The sequence below is a fragment of the Stenella coeruleoalba genome (genome assembly GCF_951394435.1).
Source record: "Stenella coeruleoalba genome assembly, chromosome: 2".
In the NCBI taxonomy this organism is placed as follows: domain Eukaryota; kingdom Metazoa; phylum Chordata; class Mammalia; order Artiodactyla; family Delphinidae; genus Stenella; species Stenella coeruleoalba.
In genome coordinates, this window is record NC_137147.1 from 74,766,020 (window position 1) to 74,782,542 (window position 16,523).

General features: G+C 39.5%; 1 protein-coding gene across 7 annotated transcripts in view; it reads left to right on the plus strand.

Annotated features, from left to right (window-relative positions):
• The window catches only part of SALL2 (spalt like transcription factor 2), an 802,697-nt gene that overhangs the window by 480,335 nt on the left and 305,839 nt on the right, over window positions 1-16,523 (plus strand). For all 7 annotated transcript variants that reach the window (XR_013826964.1, XR_013826965.1, XR_013826966.1 and 4 more), the window contains one exon: window positions 12,227-12,349. The gene's annotated coding sequence lies outside the window, so the exon portion shown is untranslated. The remainder of the gene's footprint in view (window positions 1-12,226; window positions 12,350-16,523) is intronic.

Below are 16,523 nucleotides of genomic sequence, written 5' to 3' on the forward strand. Positions count from 1 at the left end.
GCCCGGAACAGGTCTTTTGGACACTCTCATACAAAATTCTGAATTGACATGTTTTTAAAATAATCTTACTTTAAATATTGAAAAGAAAAAATACCAAGCTGGTTATGCAGTAGCTACTCTAAACTCCCTTTAAAACCAATCATTAGCAGGAGTAAAATAAACTCAAGTAGCTGAATTGTGGATCTCTCTTGGATATATTAAATTACAAAATGTATACATATAGTGTTAGTTATATATATTTTTTTTATTTGCGGTATGCGGGCCTCTCACTGTTGTGGCCTCTCCCATTGCGGGGCACAGGTTCCGGACGCGCAGGCTCAGCGGCCATGGCTCACGGGCCCAGCTGCTCCGCGGCATGTGGGATCTTCCCGGACCAGGGCACGAACCCGCGTCCCCTGCATCGGCAGGCAGACTCTCAACCACTGCGCCACCAGGGAAGCCCCAAGAACCTTCTTAAGTACAAGTTAAGACTAAGCAGATAGGTCAGTTAAATGGAATAGCAAATCAATGATTAAGCCTAATTGTATATGGAAATTTAGTATATTTTAAAGACAGTATCTCAAATCATTGGGGAGGAATGAGTTCTCAGTAAGTATATTGTGACAAGTGTGTTAGTGAGAGTGTCCCATTTTATTTTACTTAAAAAATTTTTTTTCTTTATTTTTATTGTATTGTATTGTATTATTTTTGGCTATGCTTGCAAGGCATGTGGGATCTATTTCCCTGACCAGGAATTGAACCCATGCCCCCTACAGTGGAAGTGCAGAGTCCTGACCACTGGACTGCAGGGAATTCCCTGTCCCATTTTAGACCAGGAGACTTTAAACTGGGATTCCTATACGCTTGAAATTATATGAAGGTTTGCCAAGGTTTATGCAGGCATAGATAATTCTAATGGAATCTAGTCATGTGTGTGTGTGTGTGTGTGTGTGCGTGTGTGTGTGTGTGTGCGTGTGTGTGTGTATGGGTTTGTGTATTAGAATTTTTTTCCCTAAAACTGCTTTAGAACATGCTTGAGATCCAGATATCATGCTGCCTCTTTCCCATTTCACTTTCCACTCTTAACTTTCCCTTAAAAAAACCTCTACCATCCTGAATCTTACTATGATACATTGCTCCAGAGTCTAAAATCTCCAGGGTACCAAAGAAGTAAGCAGTTCATTGGCTCCTGGCTTCTGAGGGAAAGTCCTGAACAGCTAGGCAAGAAATATTGCAAGACAGGGAGGTGTTTTAACTAGGCAGCAACCTCGAGACAAGATTCCTTGATCTTATCTATCTATCTATCTATCTATCTATCTATCTATCTATCTGTCATCTAGAATTCAAAAATGAATTGGTGGTCACTGAAACCCATTGTGTAACATCATTGTTTGAATTGAAAAACAAAGTCAAACTTTTTATGAGAAAAAAATAAATCTTATGTGGCAGGTTTGTTTGACAATGTGGGGTATGGGAGAAACAGAAGAATTAAGGAGGAGTCCCTAGATTTCTGGTAAGGTGAATTATATTGCCATTTTTTTTTTTGAGATGGAAAAGAGTGAAGGAAGAACTTATGGGGGGAAATCAGGCCTTATGTTAAGGATATGTTAGATGCCAATTAGATATCCAGTGTAGATGTTACATAGAGTACAGTATATATGAGCCTGGCTTCCAATAGAGAAGGTTGGGATGAAAATGTAAATTTGTGTGTCATCAATGTATAAATAGTAATTAAAGCCATATCCCTAGGTGAGATTGTAGGGGAGCTAAAGCTTTACCTGTTCCCTCTTAGGTTCTCCATCTGGACCTGAGAAGTAAGTTGACATACAACAGGTTAACAGGAGAAAAGCATAGAGATTTTATTTAATAATTTTTACATGTACATAGGGGTCCTCATAGAAAAATGAAGACCCAAAGTGGCTAGGCTTAAGTGCTTTTATACTAGTGGCCTGTTTTGGGATGGCATGTCCTGAACCCCTCCAAGATCATTTGAAGAGAATAAATGTTTGAGGACTGAGCTCTGAGAAAACACAACATGTAGACACCAGCAAGAGGAGGAAGATGTAGGAAAAGGAGACTGAGCAGGAGCGGTTTGCAAGGAAGAAGGCAGACCAGGACAATGTGGAGTTCCAGGATCCAGGCAAAGATGGTGTTTCAGGGAGAGAGTAGCCATAATGCCACATTCTTCGGAGACACTCAATAAGATAAGGAATGGTAATGCATCATTGGATTTGTGGATATAAAACTCACTGGTGGAGTTCCCTGGTGGCGCAGTGGTAGAGAATCCGCATGCCAATGCAGGGGACACGGGTTCGAGCCCTGGTCTGGGAGGATCCCACATGCCGCAGGGCAACTAGGCCCGTGAGCCACAACTACTGAGCCTGCGCGTCTGGAGCCTGTGCTCCACAACAAGAGAGGACACGAGAGTGAGAGGCCCACGCACTGCGATGAAGAGTGGCCCCCACTTGCTGCAACTAGAGAAAGCCCTCGCACAGAAACGAAGACCCAACACAGCCATAAATAAATAAATAAATAAAATTTAAAACTCACTGGTGACCTCAGCAAGAGTGATTTCAACGGAATGGTAGGGATGAAAATCTGACTGTAGTGGGTTCAAGTAAGAAAGGTGTTAGGGAGTAGAGATGATACATTTAGAATACTTTTTGGAAATGTTTTTTATTGTGGTAGAAGTCACATAATATAAAACATACTATTTTAACCGTATTTAACTGTACAGTTCAGTGGCACTAAGTACATTCACATCGTTGTGCAGCTCCCACCATCATCCATCTGCGGAATTTTTCACCTTCCTAAACTGAAACTCTGTCCGCACTAAACACTAACTCCCCATTCGCGAGACACAAGGAGCAAAAAGACTATAACCTGTTTTTACCCACTGAACCACTAATTCCAGTTCTAGGATGCTGCTGTAATAAAATGATGAGAAATTCAAATTCAAATTTTTATTTAAAGGCGTATACCATAATGCTATTTAAAATGATGAAAAACGGGGAATAAATAATCAAGATATCCCCAAACAGGAAAATTATAAAGTTAAGTGTGGTATATCTATGGTGTAGAATAGTAGAATAATCAATTCAAAGTATGAATACAAGGTATTTTTAATGACAAAAGTGAGTGTTAATAAAAAGGACATAAAATTGTCTCTATAATATGATGTAACAACGTGCAAAATTGTGAAAAAGATAGAAAAAAGTAAAAATAATGAGTGCTTGTCTATGTGGCAGAGTTGTGGATGTTTTCAGTATTTTTCTAATTTTTTCCCATCAGAGATTCAAAAACATACATAGGATTAACCTGGTTCATATTTACTATAATGAAGGTAGACCAGTGATGATCTGTATCTACATAACTCTAGTTATTTTGACTGAAAAATGCTTCTCAGCACCATAAATTCAGCTCATAAAATAGTACAAAACCAAAAGGCTCTCCCCCCACCTTCTTCTGTATTAATTATGGATCTATTTGGTGTAAATGACAGAATCTCAACTCATGCTGGCTTGTTCCCAATGAGAGTATTTTGACTTTTGCCGTTCCAGGCAGAGCTGGATATATAGGCTCTGATGATGCTCTCAGATCTGTCTTTCTTCATGTGTCTGCATTGTCTTTCTCTATATTTTAGGCTAAGGTGTGAATGATGTTCCCTGAAATGGTCCAGTGATTAACTTCCACAGCTCACAATGATATGGCAGCTCTACCGTGTAGAAAAAAACTCGAAAACCACAGATATCCACTTAAATGAATATGTCTGCAAAGCAGATGTGTTCATGGCTTGCATCTTTCTGCTTACCCTCTTTTCTAGAATGGTTTCTAGTTTTGAGAGTCTGTGAACCTATTCTAATAACTCTTTCAAATTTCAATGGTAATGATAGATTAAAGCAAATCTTGAATAGTCTCTTTTGGACAAATCTTCTCTGTCCATGGTCTATTCTTATTTCCCCTCCCTTTCTCTTAAATTGTTCTTGGTCTCTTCCACCATTCAAGACCCCAAATATAGCATTACCCAACATTTAGTTGTATATAGTATATAGCATTACCCAACATTCAGCACCAAGAAAACGTTTCCTTGATGAAACAGTGGTGAGTGGGACTATTCTAAATATTTGGGTTGCTTTTCTGGAATGGATCATAGACATTTGATGAAAATAAAATGTACAAACTTTGACTGGAAGTTTCCACATCTCTCACTTCATCCATCACTGAGTGTTACAGAAAGTCTTTTATTCAATAAAATAATTTCTCTTCCTCACTCTTCTCAGTTTCTACTTTTGAAGAAAGTCTCTCTCTTTCTGAACGATGTGGATATAAACTAAATCACCAAACGGTGGAATAACAATTTTAGTTTTACTACGGTGTTGTCATCTATTTTTTATGTGCTTACTTGGTTCTCAACCCTGCACCATTTAATAGAAAAATGGAGCTATAAGACCCCTAAAAATTTAGTATATTGCTGCCTGAAGGAATATCCTTTTTAAGTACATCAAACCATGCTCTTCTAAGAGTGAGCCAAATTAGACAACAAACATGTTTGTGATGATAAAAGGCCCAGTGGGGGTAAATTAGAAATTAGCCTTAATGTTGAAGGCCTATCTGCCTGGCTTATCCTTATGGCAACTCAGTACCCTGAAGAGCAGAGAAGTAGATGGGAATATATCTAAACTCTACCAGTACAAGTACTGAGGAGGGCAAAATCTCACATGAATTCAGGAGTTATTTTCAGAGAAAAGCATGCAAGGGTTTTTGCAGCCAGATGAGGAAGAGAACAAAGTACAAAGCAAAGCAGAATGTAGTTATTTTTATTTGTTTGGTCTGTATTATTTGATTTAAAAGTTTGTCCTTTACGGGAGGTTAATGAAGGCAGAGAAGCTATTAGTCTCCCCCTACGTCTAAACAAAACTCATGCTGCAAAGTGATCATAAAACTGCAACACATTGGGAAAGTGTTTAGATTTTTCCTTTCCTGCAATATGGCGATTAGTTGGTGGTAGAATTGCTCAGGGAAAACGAAATTTATTTGTTCATTGAATCAATCAGTATGGAAATGCAGTTTTTCTATACATTTAGAAGTGTACTTGTAAAAGTAAATCTTTGATATTATCTACCAGTTTAAATTTAGATTAATAGCTCATTCTAAAAAACAATTTCAAGATATTCCTTAATGTTGCTTATGCTAAAGACAGGTAATCTCATGACAGTTGTATTTTTATCTGGAAAGAAACCCAGTTCTGAGCTGTGTGTGGCCCTCTTGGATAAACTACTGCCTCAAGCTAACATTTCATATTATCTCACAGTACCATCCAATAAAAATTGTCCCTTTCAGTAATATTAAAAACTTTTAATTTCCTAAACTCTTCTTGCTTATTGTTTCTTGATCTTTGCTCTTAATAAGTTTACCCTGCTTGGAATGTGTTCTCCTACCATTGCCCTCACTTAAATTCCTACACATGCGTCAAGTAAAAATTCAAAATCCAATTTCCATGAATTTGGAAGTGATTTTTTTTTTTTAATCTGTGGTGAATTTTACAAGCTTTTTGGTTGTTCAGTTCTTTCACGGTATTTCCCCTCATTTAAAACTTAAAATTCTTAGTTTGGTGCAAAATCATATTGTTTTGTAATCGTTTCTGCAAATCACTGGAAAATGGACATTCCACTTTTCTTTGACTAGTTCCTGTAATGAGGAATATTTTACACCTTAAAGCAGTCTGTTTTGTTTTGAAAAGCCTCTAATTGTTCATTTTTCCTTATAGGGAGCTGAAATTAGTTTCCATACAAATTCTAACCATTGGCTATAAATTTGCCTGTATATATGGGTATAAATATTATCAGCCATTCATTCTTTCAACATTGTTCAGTGAATGCGTATTGGTAAAAAAAAAATTGGTATCTTCATAAAGCTTAAATCTAATGAGAGAGATATTCCTATGACTGTTAGGTAGTAAGCTCTTTGTGTACAAGCATCATTCGTAAAATATTTTTATATTGCCTAACGAAGTGTGCAGAAAGGAGGAAACAGAACAACTTCAGGTATGAATTCTGAGAAACATCATTTTGTGTGAAAGTGAGTGCCTCCTTCTGTGGGGTTGTGAACAGACTGAACGTGGGCGGGGTCCCCATGATTACAGAGTAGAAGGTGGAGTCTGAGCCTCTGACCTGCACAGAGATATGTTCTTCTTAATGGTTGGAACTCTCACTCTTGCTGCGTGTGTGGCTGTGTTAAAAATAGTAACCTCTCCCTCCTGGCACTTGTGGACTGGGGATGCTGCTCCACTTTCTGTTGGCTCTCTTCCCTGTTCAGAGAGAGGAACAGACACAGAATACTAGACATCAACTCTCCACTTAATAAGTGATTCATTTCATTTTTTCCAACTTTCCTGGAAACAAGCAAGCAAAATTTACTTTTAAAGGACTAAAACAAGACCTGAATAAATGAAGAGGCATATAATATTCTTGGATAGGAAAACATAATATCCTAAAATGTCAGTTTCCAATGTGATTCCAACCAGAATCCCATTTGTTTGAACCAAACTAAATAAGTGAGAACAAATACCTTGGAATTGTCAACTATATTTTGGAAAAGAATATTAAGATTGGGTTTTCTTTTTATGACATAAAAACTTACTCTGAAGAAAACAGTACAGTATAGGCACAGCCTGCTCAGGTGACACTGACAAGAAACCACCCACCAGTCTCAAGACCACTGAGAGCACTGAAGTTAAGATAACAAGTCTTTCCTTTGCAAAAGAATAAAGAAAGAGAAAAGAAATCTAAGATGCCCATGAGAACCAGACACTTTCAGGATTCTGTATTCTCTGTACTGTTTGCCTTCACAGAACATGCCAACATCCTGAAAATAACATAGGCTGAGACCCTGAGTCTTTAAGCTACTAAGTCTCAGGAGATTTGTGTTCAGCTCCCACTGTAGTCTTAGTCACTGTGTCACTCAGAGCACAGAAGTACTTGGCTGAGTCTTTCCAATGGGCTGATGTTTTCCTCAGGTGGAAGGACTTCTCACTGCTCCTAAATTCAGCCTCAAAACCTTTGATACCTGAGACAAGGCTGTTTCCAGATGTGTACTTCAGGAGAAGCTGGAGTCCTTGATTGGGGTACTGTATGTACCAGAAGAGATAGGACGAAAAAGAAGTTGAGTAGTTGCACCTCAGCTCCAGACGGGCTCCTTCAGAGACAGTGATGTGGCCGTCAGGCTGGGTCACTGACTGGGCTCCGGCTCCTCCTGAAACATCAATGCTGAATCAATGAACTCAGCCAGAACAAAAAGTCTCTGTTCAAAGTCAGTCCAAAGCAATGTTCCATGTGTGGACAAGAGAGTAAAATGGAACAGTACTCACTCAGGAACAGGAGCACCTCAAGCATCAAGGTGAACAGCAGGGTCATGGCAGAGCAGTGAGGAGGCAGTGAGCTCCTTTCTGGGAGATTCTCCACAAACAAAAGTCTGATGACTGGTGGACTTGAACCCAGGTTGCTGTGAGGTTGAGAAGGAATGACACAGGATTTAGATTTCTGATGGACGTTGTAAGGTATGTTGGGAGAGAGGCTGTCTTAACAAGACTGCCTGCCTCTGGCGTCTTAGATGCTTTACATGTCATTGTGCAAAAAGTGGTGTCAGAATATCTCTTTAAACTGTAGGGAAGGAAGGTTTTTGTGCGATTTTTCTGATCCTATATAGAAAAATCATTTCCAGTTTACACAACAGCCCCCTCTATTGGTCAGATAGAGAAAGAAAGAGCAGTTCACAATTTTTGTGAACCTTCCTCATCTCCTTCCTGCCAGGAACACAAAAGTCTCCGAAAGGAGTGGCAAGCACTACAGAAAGTGGCTGCTCTGAATGTGGTCGGCAGGTGAGTAGCATCTGCATCACTGGGGAGCTATTCTGAATGCAGAAGCTCAGGCCCTACCCAGACTTCCTGAGTCAGGATCTGCATTTTAATAAGAATCCTTCGCACATTAGAATTTGAGAAACACTTGTCTAGATGAAGGAGGTAAAAAATATCTTTTGGATTTAATAATACGGAGATCATTCATATTTCTGAGAAAAAATAGATTGGTTACAGGAGAGGCATGTATGAGTTTGGAGGAATATTAAATATTTTTTCAGAGGAGCATGCTTGAATATTTTAAATGATGGGAAGAAATCAGTAGCAAGAAAGTCCTGAAGAACCAGACCATAGAGTTTGGACGATCAGTGGGCTGAGGTGCCAGAGAAGTCAAAGTGAATGGAGTGGGTGAAGCGTTTGGACAGAGGCGCACTATTTAAAAGGAAGAGAGATATCTTTTTTATTATTAGGGGAGGGAAAGTGAATTATATGTGTAAAAGCAGGAATGTTTCATGTGGAAAGCAGAAGGTTGAGGAAGATTCATTTAATGATACGAGTTGTCTTTATGGTCATCTACCATGACTCATCAAAAGGTCCTGGGTAAGCTGTACTAAGAGCGAAGAGAGTCAAAGGAGATATCGTAAAGTATAGAAATGATACGTTATAAAAACATACAGAATTTTCACGCACCATTTCATTTACAGTTGATGTTAAAAACCACGAATATATGGAGACAAACTTCTGTATGGCTGTGTTGATACATATGCTTAGATGGGGGCACATTGGCCTCCTGGGATGATGGTTTAAGTAAGAACCAGGTGTAAGAGTGGGAAACACAGCCATGTGTTGGCTTGAGGGATATAATGAAGTAGAAGTATCTTCAAGTGTTCCCGTAGTGGAAGGTTTCCAGCCCACTCATATAAACCAGCTTCACAAACCAGCTCTCATTAATCAGTGCACTTGTCAAAAGTAAACTGTGGTCAAGCTGTAGGCAGATCTACTGAATGGTTCTTATAAGTCAGGGACAATAATAACCTCTGGGATTAAAGAACAATATGTAAGGGCCCCTATCCTTGAGGAATTTGGACTAGTGAAGCGTTAAAACCAAAAAATATTCTTAGCATAGTAGATATGTGCTATTGCAGAACTGTGTACAGAACACTAAAAGAGGGAGAGGGCAAATAAATACAATTTATGTAACCTGGAAAATCTTTTTAAAAGTAAATGTGACATTTACTGGGTCCTGAAGATTGAATAGGATTTTGCCAACTTGAGAAAGAAATAATATTTATAAGAAGAAAATATCAGAGTGAGTTCATTTGATATGGCTGCTTTCAGAAATCTTGGTGTAATACTGGGGAGGAAGATGAACAGTTACTGGAAGTAATACTGTAGATGGCCACATAAACCTTGGCTTTTACTTTTGGGTCATGGGGAGCCATAGCAGGTCCTGAAATAGAACAGCAATCTAATCTGATGTGTATTTTAGAATGATAACTTCAGGGATAGATTTGGGAAGTAAGAGCTCATGGATAGGGGATACATTTAAGAAGTTATTCCAACCAGCTCAGTGAGAGGTTATGAGCACCTGGACCAGGATAGTAACAAGGCAAGTAAAAAGAGGTGGTTGGGGCTTCCCTGGTGGCGCAGTGGTTGAAAGTCCGCCTGCCGATGCAGGGGACACGGGTCGTGCCCCGGTCCAGGAAGATGCCGCGGAGCGGCCGGACCCGTGAGCCATGGCCGCTGAGTCTGCGCGTCCGGAGCCTGTGTTCCCCAACGAGAGAGGCCTCAACGGTGAGCGGCCCGCATACCGCAAAAACAAAAAAAAAAAAGGTGGTTGAATGTGAGAAATATTTAGAAGACAGAATTGATATGACTTCATATATCAGTCAACTTTGACTAGGGCAATGCTCAGTACAAACAACCTCACAATGTCAGTGGCTCAGAAGAACAAAGTTTACTGAGTTGTCCATGGTATGTTAGCTGTGGGTCAACTGCAGTCCCAGCACTCTGAGGCTCTGCTCCTGGATACAGGACGATTCCGTTCTGCTACTATGAGTTATCTCTCCATTCTGGACCTTGTGTCTTCTTCACATTATGGATAAAAGCTGAAAGGACAACCGCTACCTGCTAAGTGCAGGGAAGAAACAAAAGAAGACATGCCATGTGAACATATTTAGGTTTAGCTATGATATAACATACTTCCTATCCACTCACATTCCATTGGTCAAAGCTGGCTCTTTCTCAATGCTGGTACCAGAGCAGCACCAGGCACAGGCTTGGGCATGGGCTGCAGAGGCTGAAGGGCACTGTGTGCAGGCACAGAGAGATGTGGCTGAGTCTTCAGCCTGGGATCCTTTGATGTACAGGCAGCTGTAACCCTCCTTAGTATTCAAAGTGATTCTTACTTATCCTTCCTCCTTTTCATCCTCATTTACAGTCATTAAAACAGGTCCTTAGGGCTTTTTCCAGCTTCCCATCTATACCAGTATAAAGCACAAAAAGAGCTGGAAGGGAAACTGCAGGTGAAATTGGTGCTCCCTCCTTCCTGAACATGCAGAGATGGAGAAATCTGTTCCACACTCAATATGCTGCTCATTTCTGTTCAGAAAGGCAGAGTCAGACATACACTGATCTCTCTACAGAGTATTCATTGTCTTCACACGTTCCCAGATAGAACCTAGAGTTACGTGACTACATCCCCCTCCTTCTCCATCACTGCCACATACTGTTCAGAATGTCTTCAGCAGCCCCTGGACTTAAGGCCAAGATGAAGTCACAGGATTAACAATGGAGCTGGCAAAGGATTCCTCTCCATTTATCCTGCCCAAGTATCCTCAGCAGAGGAATATTCTTCCTCAGAAAATAGGATTCTGCATCTGGTTGCCCAGCCAATCAGAGACAAGACCCCATACAAGGCCTAGAAACACACCAACAATTTCTGACCTAGACTCAGTTTCCTGTCACTCAAAAGGAGGGCTCAAACACTGCTTGCTTGAGACCAGCTTCACAAACAGTGAGGACATCCCCCATGAGTCCACAGCACAAAGAGAGCTGACAACCATTCAGAAGTGGGCTGCCCCATCGTGCACTGCAATCATTCAACTTGAGAGAGATTGGGATGGCAATTTGTGGCAGGAAAAACACTTTGGTTAGGAATCTTTTATATGAACTTTCAACAAAATCCTCATATTATAAATGTGCACACATACCATGTGCTAAATTATCTATTGCTTTATGTACGTTATTCGAATACAGAAATCACACAATAGAATTACTATCATTCCCAATTTACCAACAGGAAAACTAAAGCTGAAAGAGATTGAGGAATTCACTCCAGGTCAAACACCTGGTAATAACTAGAACACATATCTATCTGGTAAGGGGTCCATGGTGTTTGGAATCTGCCACGCCACTTACATTTGTGATACTCAGTAAATGTTTTAAATGGTAGAGAAGATATGTTCTGAAAATAACAGGAGTCTGCTTTTTGGGTTTCTTTCTACTACCCAAAAAATGGAACAACTTAAACGTACTGAATGACTCCATTTACATGAAATGTTCAGAAAAGGAACCTATGGAGATATAAAGTAGATCACTGGTTGCCTGTGGCCAGGTATCAGAACAGGGATTAACTATAATTGAGCATGAAGGAGCTTTTTGTGGTGATAAAAGTGTTTAAACCTGGATTATTGTAATGGTTTCATAAGTCAGCTAATTTACCAAAAATCACTGAACTGTACATTCAAAATGGATGAATTTTGTGGAATGTCAATTTTACCTCAAATAGCGTTGTTTAAAAGTAAATAAGAATTATGTTCTATCTTGCCCGTGTCACAGTCCAGGAATAATGCTAGTTTGATTGAACATACGCATATTAGTTTAAACAGTCATCTTGTGCCCAGAATATCCTTAAGAGATCTGAAAATTATGAAAGCAATACTCTCTGTTCCCTGTAAGCTTAAAAAACAGCTGGAAAAAAAAAAAGACATCCAGGGGAAATTTAACAGTACAAGATAGCAGTAATTAAGATTGTTCAGAATCTAAATGTACTTCCGGAAAATTGGCAGTGTAAATTGACTATATAACCTTCTTTCCAGAGAACAACTGAAATAAATAAAGGAAAGAGCATGGGGAAGGTACTAAACTCAGGGAACAGTACCTTCCACACACTCAAACAGTGTTCTGGAAAGTGGAACAGGATTGGAAGATATCTCAATGGCTAACCTCTGACTTTCCTTCCCAAGAAAAGAGATGCCACTGTGGTTAATAAAGGAAATCGTGAAAAATCTCATTAATGTCTCCCAATTTAGAAGTGCAAAGGCTGAGGTTAGGAATGGACTGCTAGACAAACAGAAACTAGTACAACTAAAGCTCCTTTTTTTTTTCCTCCAGATCACACCACTTGATGAATAGGATAGCGTGGGTATGACCACACCATCATAAAGCCTACTTGCTGTGAAGCGTATTTCTGATGAAAATACTGATCCATTGAAAAATTCACCCGGATATTGGAAGGTATGTGTCCAGAATAAGACAGGAATACGTCCAACAGCCTTGACATTCATGCAATTAGTAAGGTAGAATCCTGTAATCTTCAGCAACCCACCTTACCTGAAATCGAGGAGAAGCCAATTGATCACTAGATATATTGCATAAATTAAATCTCAGATGAAGTGACTTGCAGGATATACATATTGACCGTTCTAGATAAACACACAAAGATTAGTCCAGCTTAAGCTTTTATATCAGTGTTTGAATAGCGTGGACTCTAGAAATAATTTTATCTTTTGTACATTTATTTTATATACACACACACACACACACACACACACATATAAATTGAGCCTCCTCCACTAAGTATTGTTCATTCATAGAGGATTCTGTAGTGAAAGGATATAAAAGGCCTACAGTGCGGTAGGAGGAGGAAGAATTGAATAAATGGATTTTTTTAAAAAGAAAATTATAGATAGTGATAAGCACTTAAAAAATACAATATTGTATTGAGCTAGAGAGTTGCTCTTGGGGTGAGGGAAGGCATCTGCTCTAGACAAGGTATGGAGAGAGGGCTCCACTCCGACACTTATTCTGTAACACCAGACAAGGTATCGAACCTCTCTCATGTTCAATTCCCTTTTCTGCAAGTAGCCAGTATCTTTCTGGGGGTGCTGGGCTCAGCACTGGCATTCATCATCTCATTCACTTCTCATAAGAACCCTGCATGGTAGATTCTGTCAATATCCACATGGTAGATATGAGGAAATGGAAGCATAAAAATTATTAAGTCATTTTCCGAAGATCACTCAGCTACCGAGTGGTAGATCTAGAAATACAACCCAAGTCTTTGGTCTCAAGCACTTTGCTACACTGTCTCCCTAAAGTAGGATGGACCCAACCTTGAAGGGTTCCAGTAAGAATTAAGTGAGAACACACATTCAAATCACCCAACACAACACCTTCCCTAGCTTAGGCACTCAACCAGCTGCAGGCAATGTGCAGAATCTTGCGGGGGTGGGGCGGGGTGTTGGGAGACGGAATCTGAAATCGCAGAGGAATCTAGCCCAAGATAAATTTCAGTATTTTTTTGAGATATATGTAGCAGGTTACCTGGCAGATTTCATGTGTTATCGTGAGTATCCATGGTCTATCATGTTCTTACTGTTAATGAGAAGTCAATTCATTAAGGTGTCATATTGAGAGATTGGGTGGGCATATTATAATATGAAATGAGTGTACCACCCAATACTGGCTACAATTGTTTATTTTTTCCCATTATTGACTCTTGCTCCCACTTCTCAGGATATTGCTATACTACAAGAAAGGACAGAGCAGTGGACACAATTATACTTACCAGAGAAGAAACCCCAAACTTGCACAACAATTCTGAACTTTCTTTCCAAGGTAGCCTATAACTCTACAGGCAAAATCATCTCATGTGTTGTATATGTCATTTGAAATCAATCACTTTCACATCTGGCTAGCAAAAGAAAAAAACCAGCCAGTTCTCCTGAATCCTCTCTCCCCTGATTTCTGCATTGGGAAGTTTACTGACTGGTTCAGCAATGGCAGCTTCTATTGTGACTAGGCTTCACCACAATTTTACCCAATTATCACTAGAGGGCAGCAGCGAGGCCAGTGTAGGCATCACAAAATATTTGAGCAGGACACCAGGTGGCAGTGCTTCAGCTTTCTTTCTTGCTGCATGCAGTGTGCTAGAGCCTGATTCTCAAGGAAGGAAAATAGAAAGATTAAAGAGATAAAAGATAAAAGATTCCCAAAGGGGTGACATTTGAGCAAAGACATGAAGGAATTCAGAGGTGCACCATGTAGATATTTGGGGGCATAACATCACAATAGAGAGGACAAAGGCAAGGAGCCCAGGTCTTGATATAGAAACATGCTTGGAGTGTTAAAAGAATAATATGTTTCCCTGTAGCCCCTTATTCTTCCCAGCACACTATTGCATAAGGAACTTGCTAAAGCATTCAGCACTGTTAACTGATTAGTGGATGATTTCCTCATCTATTGATCCTGGGGCAATTTGTGCCTAGGTTTGGCATCTTCTTTCCTAGTTCCCTTTAGGTTCCTGTTTAAACCAGTAATGTCACCATCACTGTGACATCCAGCCACCCTGTGCTGGGGCCAAGTGCTTCTCCATAGTTGAAACCTTGCTCTTTAGGAGCCCCATAAATGCTACACTCTGGCTGGCAATAAAAGTTAGAGATGATATTCACAGTTAGGAAAGTTCTTTCTTATTTCTGAAAAATTAAAAAAATTGGAACAATAAAATCTATCTCATAGGGTTTATGATATTTGAATTAGATAATGAATCTGAGATGCATCCTACAGTGCCTGACATATAGTAAACCCAATAAGTACCAACTTTCTTTTTTCTAGTAAAACCTTCCTTTCCTTCAATGTCCGGGTCTGTGTTCTGTTACTGCTTGTTGTTTTCTCCACATCAGTTCAATGATGGGAGCTTCTAAGAAATTTACTTAATCACTTATTTTCCTGGAGACAGTCATTATTTTTCCCTCTCTTCTTAGCTCCTATTCTCCTAGCCATACTGATTCACTCAGGATGCTAAAAGGACACAGATGAGGTTTTATTTTCATTTCCCTAATGAATAATAATAATAATATTCCCTGATGAATAATGATCATTTTTGTATATTTATTAGCTATTGGATATAATATTTCTGAATTGGATCTCCAAGATTTTGCCATTCTTATTAACTCTTTTCTTATTGATTTACATGAGCTTTTAATATATATTGCATTTGAGTCTGTATCAGAAATATGCATTGCAAATACAGTTTACCATTCTGTGCCTTGACTTTCCCCCCTACTAGCAGTGATTTTTAACAAAGACAATTTTAAAATATACTTTCATGTTCATAAGAAGCCAGTTTCAAAGTTTTATTTATTTGTTTTAACACTTCAAAAATGTTTTCACTTGGTGACTTCTGATGTGAAATCAGGCATCATTCTTAATGATATTTCCCAGAATACAATATATCGATTTTCCCTGGGTATTGGCAAGATTATTTCCACTTAAATAGACCCCTGGATTTGCCTTCAATGCCTTGCAAATTTCTGCCAAACCGCAGTGGTGGACTTGCAGAATTCCTTATTCATCTTTATGATTTTCCACATAGCATTGCTCCTGAATACGAAACTTGTTTTTTAGGAAGTCAAGTAGAACAGTGAGTGAAGGTACTTGCTATGAGCAAATAGGTTATGGAATGGGTAATGGAAATGGTAGTTATAAATACCACCTACAATCATGTGGTCATTTGCAGAAACAAGAACTATAATACTTATGACAATTTCTTTTTCATTTTGATATGAATATGGTTATGCATACATTAACCATTTTTAAGTCTCTTCCCTACTTGTCTGCCTGTGGTAACATATGATGTGCAAGTATAAGTTTATCTCATATCTCATTGTATCTCAGTGGTTAAGATGCAGGATTCAATGGGACAGTGTGAATGAGGTATAAGAGGAAAGAACACCACCCCAAAATGGATAAATTAACTGGGTGTACTCTCTTCGGGAGAGGGTTAGCTTGGTTTTGGTTGAATGGGGAATAACTGCATCTTATTAACAGGAAGCATAGTTTTGCTGTTGTGTTTATTTGAAAGTTGTGTTGTTAAAAGAGGTATAGATGGGTGACTAGTTGACATAGAGGGTACTGTAGTAGCTTTGTAGTGTCTCAACTATCTGGATATCTATGTCCCAGAATTTGCTTCCCTGTATTGTTCTGGGTTAGGGTTGGCCACAAAAAAGACTTGCGCAAGGTTTAGAAGGTAGTTGTCATGAAGTAGCCACATTTTTTAAGCTCTGCTGGTTGGTGCAGGGCTCCAGGAACTGGGCAACTCACACATGTGGCTGCTGATGAACTAGCTCATCTTATTGTTGACTCACAACTCCTCTACCGCCCACCTGATCTCCTCCTCATCTTCTCTTTGTCTTGGACCAAGTATGCATGTAGCATGAGGGCAAATGACAGCCACTTCTCCTTGAGGTCACCCACCATTGTGAGACTGAAGGAGGTGAGAGACAGACAAGTTTTAGTGTGTCTTTGTGGGTTCCATTGTCCTCGTGGTTTCTAGTACCCGTCCATGACACAGTCTGTCCATGCTTTTGTCCACATCCAACTTTCCTTCCCAAATGACACTCTAACTGAC